Below are 13473 nucleotides of genomic sequence, written 5' to 3'. Positions count from 1 at the left end.
AATCTCTATTTTACCTGTGAGATTACCTCTTGTTTCTTAAGTCCCACTCTTTATTTAAGACCCAAAATTAGAACTTAAGGGAACAACCTCTCTACAATCCCTAACAGCGGGTAGGAGTGAATTTCTTCTTGCACCTTATGTCTCCAGCTATCTATTCGGTCTTACCCTTGAAATGAGAGTTTATTGAGTTGGTGCTATTGAGCCAACCCTCATCTATGCAAATCTAAGGATAATCTCGAATAAACAGGTGTTCATAGTTAGCTCAGGATTAAGGTCAAGTTATCTAGGTCATCTCTTTGAAATAGTCAGTCTTAAACAATAAACAACATTATAAAGTAAGAGTGACTGATTTCGTGGTCTGATCTTGTATAAACCCTTTTGCACAGGGACGCCCCCACTCCTCATGTCATAACATGTACGAATTAGGATCACTTCGTTTGTAGCACTTTACAACTCTTTGAAACAACTACATAGTAGGCCGCATCTAATAGTGTTACCAGAATAAGTCACCCGATCTTATTCATATACTATAGATCATTTTGACTATATACTCGAACCTGGTTCACTTTTATGTTTCCACATAAAGTTCACGTACTCATGTAATAGATAAGGGACTTTTAGGTTTATTGGATTTCTAATAAGCAATACATATATTCAATAACAACTTATTAAATTTTCAGAATAAGTTCTATTGTTTACAAACTACGAGTTTTAGGATATAAAACCCAACAAACTCCCACTTGGACTAAAACTCCAGTGGTAACTTATATATCCAATATATAAGACTGAGTCTAAGTTTTATAGAGAAATACAATAAACTAGGGCATCCCATACCCATGGTTTACCATTCGATATCCCATACCCAATATTTCTCCCACTTGCCCTAGGTTATTAATCTGGTATTCCTAGTCTTACTAGGTGATCTTCAAACACTTTAGTCGAGAGAATCATTATAAACATGTTAGTGTACAATAGGCTTCTTATTAAACTATATGGGAAATGCATCTTATTCTCAATTATGACCAGGAAATCATAATTTACTCCTACTACATTGAGGTACTCTCAACTCTTTGCGTAAGACGCATCTGACTTATCTTAACAACTCTTTGTTAACAGTTAGATCTGGAAATTTTTAAACTTCCTATACTTTGATCTAATTGATTTCTAGCTGTTTTTAAATATTTGAATATTTGCAAATGGCTTTTAACAGTTTGATTCTTAACATAAGTTATTATGAGATAGAACAAACACAATTTTTGATAATGAACATTTCATTTACAACAAAAGTATATACATTTTATTCTTTTACAAGATAACAAAAGCTAGTACTTATCATCAATCAACAATATCTCCCATTGGTTAAGCTGAGCAAGCTGTCTTCAGGAATTAGTTTGCCTATTTAGCTTTCTCCACTTAGATAACCCGAACTTCTAGATTTTACTCACTAGAGTTTACCTGAACTCTTCCAAACCACCACTAGAGTTTACCCGCTATTCTCTGGACTCAGAAACGGGTTGTAGGACCCGGTGAGTGAAGGAATGAAAAGGGGAAGAAGTGGTGGTTCAAAGTTAATGTGCGAAAAAGGGAATTTTTAGTGAGAATTCTGGAAACCAAAATTATAAAATTCAGCTTGCTTAAAGTAGAAAAGAAAAAGAAATTTTTTTTTTATAAAACTTCCATTTTATAAAACAATTACATGCATCTAATACATGTAAAAACTCACCAAAAATCAACACCTCACAAAGCACTAAACCAAAGTGGGCTATGTGTTATTCTATAATATTTATACATAATCCACTTAAGTTAGTGGGATAACCAAAATGCTGGATAATTCCGCTAACTCTTAGTTAAGGGCAAAATGGTCCTTTTCTATTTGGTCAAAGTCAAACTTTGACTTTTAGTTTTAAAAAAAGTCAACCCTTTGACTTTTTATAGTTTTGACCCCATTGATTAATTTTGACCTCTCAAACATGAATCCGTATTCATATTTTAAAAATTCAAATAACATTGGAATATAGAGTGTCATACAAAAAACCGATAGCGATATCGCATATACTTGTCGGTTTTAATCCCTTTTCCTAATTTGAACAATTCGAATTAAACCTACATACTGTTCTAAGTATAATCCATATAAGCTATCAGGGGCACCTAATTGACCTACAAATCATGGGCTCCAACAATCCGAGATTTAACGGGTAAAACTCTTTAACCTAATTAATCAACATTTATTAACTAACGGGTCATTCCACTAAAGTCCCATAGTTGCACTCCCCTCACTATAGATATATTTTTGTCCATATGATATAACCGTAACCAGTAAGTCAATCTTTCACAGATTATTCGTGGTCTTGGCTGGGTCAAAATACTGTTTTACCCCCAAGAACACTTCTTGTTCCTTCAGTCCCACTGAACCTCTAAAGAACAATTGATTTGTGGTCCAACCAACAAATCCAGTTCCTCTCAGCCTAGTGAGAAGGTGGGGCCCATTGTTCTTATTCTAAAGTCAGCAGTTAAGGGAACAACCTATCTACTACCACTAGAGATGGGTAGGAGTGAAGTCTGTCTTGCACCTTATGTCCCTAGCTATTTACCCGGTCTTACCCTTGAAATGGGAGGCTTATTGAGCCAGTGCTATTGAGCTACTCTCACCCATGCAGATCTAAGGATAATCCCAAATAATCAGGAGTTCATAGTTAGCTCGAGATTGAGATCGAGTTACCTAGGTCATCAAATTTGAATTAGTCAGTTTTATACAGTAAACGGTGTTTAGAACGTAAAAAGTGACTATTTAATGGTTCAGTCTTATGTAAAATCTTTACATAGGATGCCCCCACTTTCATGTCTCCACATGAACGGTTTAGGATCACATCGTTTGTACTAACAACAAAATGGGCCGCATCCATAGTGTCCCCAAAATAAGGCGCCCAATCTTATTCATATACTATAGACCATTTTGGCTATATATTTGAACTGTATCCACATTTATGTCACTACATAATGTTCAAACTTAAACTTAATAGCCTTGGATTCTTAGTTTATTGGATTCATGAATATAGAATTTAATTTTACTAAAGATTTTCAATAACAGCTTTATTGAACAAGAATATGATATTACAAACTACTAGTTTTAGGACATAAAATCCAACAAACATCAGATATGTTGGAAAGGATATAAGCATGGGCTTTTTCATCTGCCCTAATCCATCTCTCAAACGCATCCCGAACAATTTAGTTTATATTAGAGCTCAGAATGGGAGGACAATCCTCTGTTAAGACAAACCATAAATCGTCTATCACCTGTATAGTGTTTAAATTTGATTTCCATATTACATAATTATCCCCAATCAGTTTATTCGATGCCAACAATTTTATTATCGGACTCGTCATTCTAAAATTATAAACAAATTCTATAAGTGTATTGATGCGTTATTTTATGAAGTGGAAATATGGATGATATGCGTTGATGGAATTGCGTTGTGCACTCAAGTTTTCCTAGCGGAATTCAAGTGTAAATTCCTCTGAGTTTCCTGGTAAGTCCAGGATCAAACAGAAGGACTTGTGAAAATAGATTGCATTGATAATTTTGATGAAAACTTTGTGTAACCAGGAAAATAAATAAAGTGCTTGGTTTGTTGATTAAATTGATTAAAAATAAATAACAAATACGGCGGAGTTTGAAAAGGGTTGGTAAATGGGAAATGCAATGAATATGCGGTGAACGGGTTGAGAAAGGTTTCGGCTAACACTTCTTAGAATGTGTTCATGCTTGCAATCATGCAACATGCATACAATAATAAACCACCTCTCGGTGCGAATACCATGGCTTCTAAGGATAGAACGCATGCAATATATATGGATAAGTCGACATGGTTTACACATAAATCTTTATTCCTATTTATGCTATGAGAAAATGAAATCCACACAAATATGCGACCACATAATATCATTCTGATTCCAAAGATGCATGCGATGTAGTGTTGACAAACAGAGCTTATCTCTAAGTCCCTATCTCTTGTTTATGCAAGCTTAATTTTTCTCTTTCAAGTCCAGATTCTAATCTAGCTCTCTTGAGACATTAGGTTCTTTCTTTAGACTCTCTCTCGAGTAACTCTAAAGGGTATTTTACACAGCATAAAACAAGACAATCGCAAGCAATGAACTTCTTAGGTCATGTTAGCTTAGTTCTTCTCAACCCATTCAACTAGTTTAGCTACTCATGCGTATTAAGAGAGTGAGCAGATGTAGAAATAAAACTTCCATTGAATAGATATGAAGATAAAGTACAAATAATAATGCAAGTATAATAAAGAATCTGGTAGCAATTTCTTACTGCCAGGCGTTTACACTGTTTCTACTCGTGCTCTAAAGATATTCGTCGGCCAGCTCTCTGCTCTTACACCCCAAGGTTCTCTCTCGAGTTTCCCTGGGAGATCTCCGGTGCCACCACTCTTCTGTTGCTATGCTTTAAAATGGAAAGGAAAATTATGAACAGAAGCAACTAGTTGTAAAAGTGGTGAACAGTGAACGATCAACGGTCAACCCTTTTTCTGAAGAATGCACTTGGTATTTGTAGAGCATCCATGGTGAAAGGCGGCTTCTCTCTCTCGATTGTACAGATGAGACAGCTTTAATTCTTGATTTACGTGCTGAATTATTTTTATCGATAAAGCTGAATGTACTTTGTGACCGTTATCGGCTATCAACTTAATTTGGATTCGACTGTCATCAGCTTTCTATCCCATCGTTCTTAATTGGCCTTTAACCCAGATGCGCCCACCATGTTGCGCTGACCAAGTTGTGGTGATCCTTCTTGGGCGAATGTTTGCGAGCACGATCAACGCAAAGCCTTGCAGTGAAGTTGCGCTCGACCACTGAATTCCTATGATCGCCATTGCGTTAATGCATATTCTGCACAAGAATACAAAAGTCAATAGTTCTAATGCGTTGAACGCATGCGATCACAATAATATGAAATTGATGCTTAATGGATGCAAAGTAATATATTTCATCACCGCAATCTAACATTGTTTAAGAACTTAGCACTATGATAACGACATTTCTGCCCGTTATCACACCCCCAAATTTAAACAATGCTTGTCCTCAAGCATAAGCTAAAGATTCCTTTAGTAAGTCCACCTCAGAGTTCTTTTCTTAGATTTCTCAAGAATGCTTCATTCAAATCCTATATACAAGAATTTTCATAAGTCTTATTCAAGTTTCTTCTTAAAATATTTCTAAGACCTAGGGACTGCAAGCTTAACTTTCGAAAGGAATTTGCTAAATTCTGAAACATCGCATGATTTATTTCAAAAAGAAAATTTTTTACCGGGGTGTCAAATGATTTTATCTTGCACAAAAATTTTGTTCATTGCTTATTTTTTTCTGACCTTCGCTGATCCAAGTGACTTGCCTTCGTTTTGGCTTGCCCCTATGGGAGTCATGCAGACATCTAACTACGAGCAATGCACTCTTTCTCAGACTAAACTCATACCGATTTGGCGGTGGAGTTGCGGTCATTGATTTATGTGTTGATCCCTGACTTAGTTTCGTTTTGGTTTGCCCCCACGTGTGTCGTGCGGACATCCAACTACGGGTAAGTGCCTTTCACAACTTAACTCTTATCAACATGGGTTTCCCATTGCGTTGACAGTGGAGTTGTTATTCTCAAAATATATATTTTTTTTAAAGAAAATAGCAAGGTCGAAAATAAATACCTCACCCCCAAATTTAAAATGCGGCAATGTCCTCACTGCCAAAAGATTAAAATAAGTCATGCGATGTTCTAGAATGCATTGTAAATAGAGTTTGAAAGAAAGCTATCAAACCCCTAACTTCTAGAAATATTTTATGAGGTGATTGAAAGAAAGCTATCAAACCCCTAACTTCGAGAAATATTTTATGAGGTGACTATCTTAAGATTAAGTTGAGTTTAGTATATACGAAATAAATAGAAGCATATTTTTCATCATTGAAATCATACTTGGCAAATAACAAAAATGTGGTAAACTACTAAATTTATCTATGTCAAATGATTGTGGTAATTAAAGAGGATGCAGTGATAAAACTTTGAAAAGTAAAATGCGATGTGATAGCGCAAAATTTTAAACAAAGATAAGGAAAAGTATACCCCCAAATTTTGCACTGTTGCCCGCATTTTATTGATGCATTCATCTTTGTGGCGATCTATCTTTTGTGGATTGCGGTGATGGAGTTGGATCATTTGCTTCTTCATGTAATATCTTCGCAATCCTATGCCTTAATCATTGTAAACAGACTAAGTGAGGGTCAAATTGTTTTAAACAAAATAAAACTCGTTATCGCAATTTTTTTTTATAGATAAAGATAGTGATAGTAAAATAAGGATAGATCAGAATTGAAAAGATAGTAAAAATTCCGAGTAGTGGAGAAAAGAGTTGAAGAATTGAGGTTTCCCAAAATTTGCGTCCCCGATAAGTTGCGATCATTTGAAACATAAGGACCACTTATTTCCGACTGGTTTGTTCATGTCCATGGTGGCTTTTCTCTCTTTTCTTCGTCTTCTAGGGTCTTTACTGCCTTAATCCGGAGTTTTTCCCCATGAATGCTCCTTACAATTTCCCCCTTGTGCACATCAATTTGAGCGCGACCGGCTAAAAGGAATGGTCGTCCTAATATGATGGGCGCATCTTCGTTCGCTTTATAATCCAAAATGAGGAAGTCTGTCGGCAGGATGAATTTATCGATTGAGATTGCGGCATTTTCCAACTCCCCTTCAGATTGTACTCGAGATCTGTCTGCAAGCAAGAGAGTTTTCTTTATGGGTATAAGTGTGTCGACATTCAATTGTTTGATGATTGATAGCGACATTATGTTTATACTTGCCCCAAGGTCGCATAGTGCTTGGCCACTGAATGTCCCTCCGATAGAGCATGGGATCGTGGAGATTCCCGGGTCGCCCATTTTAGGTGGGATCATAGCATTTTGCGTTGCAACCACTATTGCAATATTGTCTTTCTCAATTTTTTCCTCTTTCAATCTTTGCGGAGTTACTAGTAGTTGGACTTCTTCCGTTTGAAGATCTAGAGGCTTAAGGGTGGATGCAACTTCAGGGTCTATTTCCTCAAGCTTCTCCAAACTACAGGTCAGCAGGTCTTCGGTTATCACCGCATTCAAGTTGGTCGCAATGTGCGTCTCCCCTACTTCCGCAGTCATGTCGTCACTTAGCAAGGAGACTGTTAAGCATTTTCCTTCTCGTTACCCCCAACATTGCGAGGGAGCTCAGTTGAGCTCGACAACGCTCCTTGCGGTCTATTTTTCAGCTCACTCACAATTTGGCCCATTTGTAATTCAAGGTTACGGATGGACGTGGCCTGACTTTGAAGCACCATTTTGTTTCTCTCTACATATTGCTTCAATAGGCTCTCCAAAGAAGAGGATTGCAGTGGTTATTATGAGCTACTTGCTTGAAGACACCGGAACTTGCATTATTGCATCGTTTTTATCCATGTATTGCTTCAGCAGTGTCTCCAATGAGCTTCCCGAGGTGTTAGATGATGATGGCTGCTGGTTGTGCGGTCTTGATTACCCTTGATTGTTGTGAAAAGGCGGATTCCCTCTACTACCCCCTTGATGGTTAACTGGCCCCCCTGGGTTTGGATTGCCTCCCCAACCGAAGTTAGGATGGCTCTTCCAGCCCGGATTATAGGTGTTGCTGAAGGGGTTGTTCTGGATAGCACATACTTGCTGAAGGTTCAATGGGCACATGTCAGCTCCGTGAGCCCCTCCACAATTGATGCAACTGATTGCGGCCACTTGAGTCGGTGCAACGGGTTGTGCTGATTGTGGAGCAATGGCTCCTTGGTTGATTGCTATTGACTGGAGGATCGAGGTCACCGTGACCATTTGCGCAATCAACGTGGTCATTGTCTCCGTAGGGACAATGGCTGTTTCACTTTTCCTTCTCTCGATGCCTCAGCCTCCATATTCATCGTCGATCCAATCATCCATATTATGCGAGATGTGGTCGAGGATGACTTTAGCCTCTGTGTATGTCTTATCCATAAAACCTCCTGCCATGGAAGCATCAACAACAGCCTGCATTGCTCTATTCAGGCCATTATAAAACATTTCCATCAAGACGCAATCGAGGATCCCGATATGCGGGCACTTTTTCACCAATCCCCTAAATCGCACCCAGACAGTGCTCAGGGTCTCATTCTCCATCTGTTTGAAGTTCAACACATCCTTTCGTCGCCTTGCATTGACGGCAGGTGGGAAGAAGTTCTTCATGAACCGCTCTACCAGTTGATCCCATGAAGTGATCTTATTTGGCTCAAGTGAGTAAGCCCACCTCTTAGCCTTGTCCCTCAAGGTGCAAGGGAACAGATACAGTCTTATATTCTCTGAGGTCACGCCATGTAAGGAAAAATTGTCGCACATCTCGACAAAACTGGTCAGATGGGCATGTGGGTCTTCACCTTGCAGACCCCCAAACTGCCCGACGTTTTGAATCATCTGCAGCATGACAAGCTTAATCTCGAAACGCACATTCTCTTTCATAGTCGGCCTCGAGATTCCAGGCAAAAAATCATACAAATTGGGTGCCGTATAATTACGCATTGGGAAGTTGCGATCAGCCGCTAGGAAGACAGGATCCTGAGCCGGTCGAACATCCCTTGGTTTGCAAACGATATCGCATTATCATTGTTGTCCACCATGCTGGCTGCCTTCTTTTGCCTAATTCGGTTCTAACGTGTCCTTGCTCGAAAAGTACGCTAGATCTTAGGGTCAGCTTTGAAATCTGGTTCAGCACCAGGACTCATAAACCATCAGTTTGCTCTTCGCGTTGAAAAACCAGTACAACGAGATCTATCCTGTAAAATACCAAAAACACACTCAAACAATAAACCGTTAACTAGTCCCCGGCAATAGCGTCATAAACTTGTTGACGAATCGCTGATAGGTATGGTTGATGATGTTCTATGCTCGAAATGATGTTATAGTACTTCTAGATATTTGTTAATTATGGATGTTCACGTAGTATGTGTCACACCCCCTCCCAGATTACCCACTTAATCTAGAAAGAGGTGTGAAGATGCTAAACATCACCTCCCCCGATGACATTTAGCATCTTACTAACCAACTTAACCTGTGCTTAAATCTGAACAGTTACACAATAATCATTTAGTACATTTAATTTCCATTCAGCATATTCCATATTACGGTATCCACAAACAAGTTTCATAAACTTTCTATCTCCTGTTATATACAAACCATGAACAAAGTTTAGACACAATGGAAATACTTTCAGACATTACACAACAAAACAACTCCACTTGTCTCGTACTCCCAAAACCATGACACGTAAGGTTCATGATATGCAATCTATTTACATCAGTGCAAGGCCTACAATGTAGCAGGAGACTCTTGTCGTGTGGCAGTAAACAGCTCAGCGTGTTTCTGAAACTTTAACGCTACCTGGGGAGGAAAACATAAAACATCGAAAGCAGGAGCTAATGCCTAGTGAGTGGTAATTGAATATAAACATAAGTTATCGCTTTCTAAATAATCAATAAAAGTAATTAAATCATTCAATAAAACATTGGCCAAGTATAAAAGATTCAATAGCATCTCAAACACGTGTTAGTAAAACAGTGGCATGATCAACTCTCATAAGCACATTTTAAAGCATTCAATCGTTATCAGAAAAGCACACCAACTCTGTACCCAAATACTCGTTTACAACAATAGGTTACTCTGGACAAAGAATGCCCCCCGCGGTGTAAACCAAATCACAAGGTCATACGTGCACGCAGAGCTGCCTCAAGGGTAAGCATAAATACACACCACAGGCCCAAGTTACTCTAGACTCCCCGATATACTCTGGCCACATCCAATTTTGTGGTAGCCCCCTGATAGCCTGGGTGGTGCTACAGGCGCAGGTTCCTCTGGACTTCCCGGTATACTCTAGCCACATTTGACCCTGGTAGCCCCCTGATCGCCTGAGTGATACTACTGAAACATATTCAAGTAGCACGGGAAAATAACCATCTCTCGGGTACAAGAATCAATAGTTTGAAACCATTTTGAGAACCATTCAACAACCTTGATTCCACCATCAAGAAGTTTTCATAAAAACCATACAAATCACAAGTATGTAAACTCTGATTTCAAACCACATTTTAATTAATCAAGATTGTATAAAACCATTGAGAGTTTAGAAATCATGATTTAAACATTTTTGAAATATCAGTCAAGTAAAACAGATCATGCTATCACATTTCATAAATCATAGCATACTATCATATATAATTACTTTCTATATCAAAACATTCGAAAATAAACCACTCACTATCACTGGCACGAGCTCCTTGGGTTGTAAGTCTTTCAAACCTCAATTTGACCTGAAATAAAGTCCCAAGGTTACTAGACACTCACGATAGGTAAAATCAACCAAAACAGCCCATAGTGATTCAATGTAACCACTTGAACTCATTTTAACACCTAAACATTCACATTTTGCTCCTTAAGTCCATTTTCCTCACATTACCCAAAATGACCCAAAAACCAGTTTTTAATCCAAAAGTATTCATTCTAGGGTCAAAATATCAAGAAAGTCTTAATTGGGGTTATATAATGCTCACCAACACCCAAAATGCTAAAAAACAAGCAATTGGGCACTAGAAATGGGCATGGGCACGGGCTATGGGCATGGGTGGGCGAGGTTGGCCGTGGGTGGGCAGAGCTGAACGGGCTGAGGCATGCTGAGGGGCGCTGGCATGGAAGGAGGCACGCTGGTGGGGCTGGCAGCCTTAGGGGGGTGACTGGCCTGCTGCTACCCTATTCGAGAAAATACTGGTTTCACTTTAACCAACTTTTAACCCAACTTAAAGCAAAAATTTTCACATACTTTCTTCATGAAATATGTTAATAAACCTTTAAGCTAACTAACTCCAAAATTATAGCTCTTAACTCGTACTCTAGAGCTCAAAATCTCTCCTAGACTACACCTTACTCGAATTTTCCTGTTTTCCGGGCAACCTTAACTTTTTTCATGATTTCTTCAGTTTTTCAATTCTAAATCTCTCAAGAAGCCCTAGAATGACTCAAAACTCAATAAGCTTTAATTTGGTTTAAATATGGAAGCTTTTGCACGAGTATTTTGGGAGAACCATCACATTTTTCAGACCCTAAATTTCTAGCCGAAGCTGTACACTTTTTCCTCCAATCAAAGTCCTCCACCCAGTTGCTTGTTTGCCCTACTACGTGGCTTTTTATTTATTTTTCTTATCCTTTATAGCCTTACAAGACTTATCAAGTTAAATTAATTTTATATTTTAGCAAATTAATCCAATAAATTTTTTTTTAAAAAAAAACAAACAACTCCAATGCCCCTCTCGACTAACTTATATTTCCTACAAAATTTGTTCTTTCTTTCCTTGTAACCCTTAGCCAATAACAAATCATGTTCACTATATAAGTGCTCAATCATGAAAAATTGTTCCAATAATAACATGTATTAATACATTTCTAAAAGAACTTGCATTTGTTAAGTAATTTCTAACTTTCATTCCAACACTTACAATTATAACTTTCTTAGGTCATACAATCCAAGTTATTCATTTAGGTACATAAGCTCACTTATCTAGGTTGATGCTACGCATAAACAAGAGAAAAACGGACAAGGGCTTATAGTATGCCATGCGTTGTCACAAGTTTCCTTACGATGGAACCAAGTGTAATTCCACCGCAAGTTTCTCGGTGTGATCCGATGTCGAATTCAGGGATTGTTTTAGGTTATTGTGATATGTTCACGATATATGCGACCAGGTTTGTATAGGTATTTGTGATAAATTGTGATAAAATGTGTTTGTACAGGTATATAAATTGCGATAAAATAAAGTAAAGCAGTAAAGATGCGATGATAAAATAAAATATAATAAACCTAAGCTAGATGATACAAGATACAGGTTTCATGTTACAAGATGCTGGGGTTAAGGCTGGCTATGAAATTTATGCAAAGACGTGGAATGCGGTGGCAAGTCTTATGAATAGAATAGAAAGTGAAAGATAAACAATATAAACAGCGCAAGTTCTCAATTGCGTTGATGCTAGAAATATTGTTCCGCTCTTCTCTTGGCGTACACCTTTCAGTGATCGGTCACGCTCCTACATGTCTATGGTGAAATAGAGAATAACGTAATGAACGCAAGGTTGCTTCCATGTCTAGAAGTACTACCCACTTTAGTTAACGCATTCTTCTAACCCTCTCTCGATAGATTAGAATGGCATCTTCACTTCTGCTCTCACAGGTGAAGATGTCGTCTAGCATGCCTTAGCTAAACGCATTTTCTACCTTTAACACAGATTAAGTACTTGTTTTATTCATATTAACTATTAGGGGATTGAAAAGACATCATGAAGAAAATGATTAATGGAGGAATGGAAATAGATAGAGAATGGTATATGAAAGCTATCGAAACATTTAATATATCTATTAAGCGTTTGATAAATGGTGTGTGAATGAAAAGATAGAGAGAAAGTGAAATACAACGATGAAAGAGATAGAATAGATACAAACAAGTGCCAATGTCTTGGCACTAATTCGATGGAGATCTGCTTGCTGGATAGAATGGATTTGATGGTAGGGAAAGCTTCCCTCTCAGGCTCGCTCCACTGGTAGCAAAGATCTATGCAGAGAGCTTCCGATCGGGTATTCAGTAGATTAGATCTGAGATTCACCTCTCGGCCTTATCTCGTCTTCTTCCCGGATGTCTTCACTTAAGCGCTCAGCTCAACCGTTTCTCTCAAAATTTTAGCAGCACTTAGCCCCGTATCAAGTAGCATAAGTTTTCTCTAAAATCCATGGGGTATTTATAGGTGCAGGTCTTTGACTCTGGCCTTGTAGTCCCTACTGATGGTTATGATAATTCCGAATATGGAGGGATATTATTCCTTCTGTTATGCAATTAGACCGTCAATTCTACACAATCATTAGTTGTACACGTGTCTCAATCCTACACTTTTGCATTGCTCAGCTGCATCTTTTGATCGTGGATTTTCATGCGGTGTTGTTTTTATTATCGCATGCGGTTGAAAGTTAGCTCTCGATTGACTGTCGCATTGCGCCGTCATTGCGGTGATCGTCTCTTCATTATTGATTGACCTGTGCAATGTGACAGAGATGCGTTGATCAGTTTCTCGTGAGCCTTGAGCAAAAGTAGTGATTTGGTTTCCTGCAAAATAGAGTAAAACTCGGCTTGTCTTCCATCTTTATGGCATTAGTGGGTGTAATTCCGATCATTTATAATTATTGTAATTCTAATCTAATCTTCATACAATTGGCGCATATTTACTAACTTTTAACAGCAATATCTAGATAAGGTGGCATAAATAACTTGTATTTATACAAGTTATCAATCCTGTAGTGCTATCGCATAGCACCTCTCCACATCGTTTTGCTGCCACACAAAGCTACACGATCGTGTAGTGCCA

This window comes from Benincasa hispida, chromosome 8 (assembly GCF_027475165.1).
Source record: "Benincasa hispida cultivar pf3 chromosome 8, pf3_genome.v1.1, whole genome shotgun sequence".
Taxonomy (NCBI): domain Eukaryota; kingdom Viridiplantae; phylum Streptophyta; class Magnoliopsida; order Cucurbitales; family Cucurbitaceae; genus Benincasa; species Benincasa hispida.
This window is presented reverse-complemented; position numbering follows the sequence as displayed.